The sequence below is a fragment of the Oncorhynchus nerka genome, linkage group LG16, assembly GCF_034236695.1.
Source record: "Oncorhynchus nerka isolate Pitt River linkage group LG16, Oner_Uvic_2.0, whole genome shotgun sequence".
Taxonomy (NCBI): Eukaryota; Metazoa; Chordata; class Actinopteri; order Salmoniformes; family Salmonidae; genus Oncorhynchus; species Oncorhynchus nerka.
Window position 1 is genome coordinate 26,386,868 of NC_088411.1, and position 4,678 is coordinate 26,391,545.

Consider the following 4,678-nt stretch of genomic DNA (forward strand, 5'->3'; position numbering starts at 1 on the left):
TAATATACTTAAGTATCAAAAGTAAATGTACTTGCTAAAATATACCTAAGTATCAAAAGTAAAAGTTAAATTAATGGTTGAGAAACACAAAATCTGAGCATTGCACAAAAAACGTTTTGTATTCTGATGAAATTAAATCACTGCAATTACTGAAAGAACTTGTGAGTGGAACATCGGCAAAGATAATGTTTTTTCCTGTACAGTGCTATATTTGTAAACGATCAGAGGCCGTCTGCTCTCTTATAAGGTCCTTACTACTGTAAAGTGTCTGTCCAGGTGCGTAGGAGTCAAAATAAGAATAATGGAAGAAAGAGACCCGCACACTGTCGAAAAAATAATTGGATCCAAAACTGAAGCTTGAATGCAAAATAAAGATGTTTATTAAAACATCATGGTGCCCAAAGAATAGATCATAGTGCAAGAAAGTGTATAAATAAAAGCTGAAAACCCCCCCAAAAAATCGGCCTCAGGCCATCATTAGTGTAAATTGTTGGCACACACCTTGTTTCTATTTCAATGATAATGGGAATGTCACATGATCGGGCAAGAAAATACATTAGAAAGTCTATAAATCAGTACCTAGTACAATAGAATGCATGATCTAGATTATATATGAAATATGCAAAATATACAAAAGCGGACAAGAGAAACATCATCAATTATTGCTTATACATATACCATGTGAAAATGTTCTCAGAATAAATAACACAAGATTGTAAGAGTAGGGAGCTAGAGTCACCACTAGGTGGGGGTATCGAACACCTGTTTTGTATGTTATTTTGGCAGTAATTCCTGTCAAATATAATTTTGCAAACAATGTTTAAAAAATAATTGAGTTAATAAAGCCGCATACTAACATGGTCTCTGTTTTGCTTTCTTGAGTAAGGCAGCTCCAAAATGCAGGTGTGTCAGCCTAGCTCAGTGCTTTCTATGGTGGTGAGGCAGCTAGCGGGAAATACAGAGCGAAGGGGTTGGTCATGTTCTCTAGTTGCGCCATGATAGGCTCAGTGTTCTGTAACTCATGGGGACACTACGTCACTGCAAAATCTACAGAGAGAGCTAGAAAGTTGAAGCCCCTTGGGTGCTGCCATAAATTTACATTAGAAGTGCCCATCCAAGAAGGCTCAAGGTCATTGGCCACAGATAAAATGAAGTCAAATCTTATTATATCTACAGAAGCTTTGATTGGACTGATTATGTCAACATCATACTTTCAAAATCTTAGCTAGCAATCTAGACAAGCAGTCATCTTCAAGAATCAAGTCGACAATCTACTGGAAAATCCTTTTCAATCCTCGTCATGTGAAGAGAAATTATAGATAAAACGTATCGGTGTTCATCAGCCATTGGACATAAACATTACACAAGAAGTTGTAAATCACAAATTCAACAATGAGTGGTTTGGAACTGCAAGCGTTGCAAAGCAATCACTAGCCTGCTACTCAGTGGAGAGGGTGTGTGGTCCAAGTCTGGGTTTAAGGGTCTCTTTTCCAAGGATAAACATTCACATGCAACACCATGGGCCAGACAAGGTTGAATACATTGGCCATGCTGTCAATCCAGCATGACTTCTGCTGTGTTCAAAACAACATCTCAGACTTCCGTGAGTTCAAGACACCTGGGAACTCTGAAAAAACTAGTTCCAACTGGGAAAATACGTTTTGAACAGTCATCCAACTCAGAATTCCAAATCGGGAACTCAGGCCTCTTTCTAAAGCTCCGACCTGAAGATCACTGATGTCATGATTCGGCCTTGTTTTATTCAGAGTTCCCAGTTGTCTTGAAAGCACCATAAATCCAGAGAATGCTAGACTTTGATGACAAAAGTTGCCCACAAAAAGGACTGCCGTGCTACCTTCCCTTATGCCATAGTTCATACATCTCAATTGTTAGTAGAAACCACGTTTGTTTAAGCAAGTCAGCTATATCACCTACATTTTTTTAAAGGCAGTAAATGAGGCTGAATTAACTGTTTTGCTGCCAGACAAGGCTCCACTGATAGCCAGGTGTAAGGGTTCACTCCATGGTGCTGAAAAGGAAGCTCTGCTGTTGGGACAGCTTTATGTAGGCCCTAACAGTTTGTGGGCATCGTTTGTCACCGTTATAGTGCAATTAATGTATTGTTTAGTGTTGTGTTGTGTAGTGGCTTTGCTGGCATGCATCTAAAAAAGTTTAAAAAATTGCCCCACCAAGATTTACATACTAAAATAGCCACTGCAAACAATACACTATAAAACAGTTCCTCACATGCAACTCTTCACCCAGTCTCTTCCATATCCTTCTGTGCTATACAGCAAATAAAATGTTCACATCGGGATGGTAATCTTGAATTAAGTCTTCTCCAGACAGAATGCAGGGGGATGTTTTATTTAAAAACTATCCACCCATCAGTTATGAATAAAAAATTGTTATTGAAGTGTTTTCTGTAACTGATATATTGCTTCTTATTTGTGTTTGATACCCAATCTAGAGGTGTCTCTAGAGCTCTACTTGTACAATCCTGTGTCATTTATTTTGATGAAATGTTCACATGGTATACTGTGTGTATATTCTGATCAGTGGAGGCTACTGAGGGGAGGACGGCTGAATTGGAGTCAATGGAATGGTATCAATCACGTTGGTTGATAACATTACATTGACTCCGTTCCAGCCATTACTATGAGCTGTCCTCCCCTCAGCAGCCTCTACTGATTTTGATGCATTTTCTTGCCCGATCATGTGACATATGCAAGCTTCATTAAAATAGAAACCAGGTGTGTGTGCCAACAATTTGCACTGATGATGGCCTGAGGCTGAAACGTTTGTTTTGTTTTCACCATTTATTTATACACATTTATATGCATTCAAACCTCAGTTTTAGACAGTGTGTGGGTCTCTATTACTTCCAGTGTTATATTCATACCATATATTGTCCAGGCACCCCATTTTAAGCTGTTGTAGGGCAGTCCAGCCTCTGAATTGACTCTTCTTTTTAACTGTAAGATGCAAGATTTTCCTCTGTGTTGTCTTAGGAATTCAGCATTCTCTGTGTTGATCTCGCCAACCCCCATTGTCTCACCTCTGAGAAGCAGAACATCCTGTTGGTCTGATATCTGATTGGAGATTAACTTTACAGTAATACTATTGGTCAACCATTTTTTAAATCCAAACAACTCAGATGATTACAAAAGGTTCTTAGATTCATTGTTATTTATTTTTTGTTCCTTAACTTCTGTGGTGGGATACTTTCTTTCTCTCTCAATCTCTCTCTCCTCTTTGGTATTATTGTGTGTACAGTAGCTACGTTTGCAAGCCAGCCAGCCCGACCATAGAGAGAGCATTGCATTGTGGACTTTGTAGTCGACTTAAACTGCAACAGACTTCCACAACGATTTTCATATAAAATACAATTGTATATGTCACATGCGCCGAATACAACAGGTGTAGACCTTACCGTAAAATGTGTACTTACAAACCCTTAACCAGCAATGCAGTTTTTGATTAGCTGTTCCACAATCCTATGGCTTGGGGGTAGACGCTGTTAAGAAGCCTTATGGACCTTGGCTTGGAGCTCCTGTACTGCTTGCTGTGTGGCAGCAGAGAGAACAGTCTATGACTAGAGTGGCTGGAGTCTTTGGCAATTTTTAGGGCCTTCCTCTGACACCACCTGGTATATAGGTCCTGGATGGCAGGAAGCTTGGCCCCAGTGATGTACTGGGCCAAATGCACTACCCTCTGTAGCGCCTTGCGGTCGGAGGCCGAGCAGTTGCCATATCAGGCGGTGATGTAACCAGTCAGGATGTTTTCGATGGTGCAGCTGTAGAACTTTTTGAGGATCTGAGGACCCATGCCAAATCTTTATCAGTCTCCTAAGGGGGAATAGGCATGCGACCTGCCACACTGCCAGGTCTCTGACCCCACCCTATAGTCTGTCTCATCATTGTCGGTGATCAGGGCTATCACATTTGTGTCGTCTGCAAACTTAATGATGGTGTTGGAGTCATGCTTGGCCACGCAGTCATGAGTGAACAGAGAGCACAGGATGGGACTAAGCACGCACCCTTGAGGGGCCCCTGTGATGAGGATCAGCGTGGCAGATGTGTTGTTGCCTACCCTTACCACCTGGGGGAGGCCCGTCAGGAAGTCCAGGATCCAGTTTCAGAGGGAGGTGTTTAGTCCCAGGGTCCTTATCTTAGTGATGAGCTTTGAGGACACTATGGTGTTGAATGCTGAGCTGTAGTCAATGAACAGCCTTCTCACGTAGGTGTTCCTTTTGTCAAGGTGGGAAAGGAAATTTTGGAGTGCAACAGAGATTTGTTGGGGCGGTATGCAAATTGGAATGGGTCTAGGGTTTCTGGGATGATGGTGTTGATGTGTGCCATGACCAGCCTTTCAAAGCACTTCATGGCTACAGACGTGAGTGCTACAGGTTGGTAGTCATTTAGGCAGGTTACCTTGGTGTTCTTGGGCACAGGGACTATCAGCCTACTTTATTATTATGCCAATCAGAAACATTTAATCATAAACAATATTGTTCTCACATATTAGTGTTAACACTGTAAATTATAGGAATGAGTGGTTTTTGGTGGATTTTTCCTTTAATAACACTTGTTTTATTATTATGAGGAGACTTTTATTTTGAAACATTTCGAAATTCGGTGACACGGGGTCCATTTTTTTTGCTGACGTCTTTCACAGC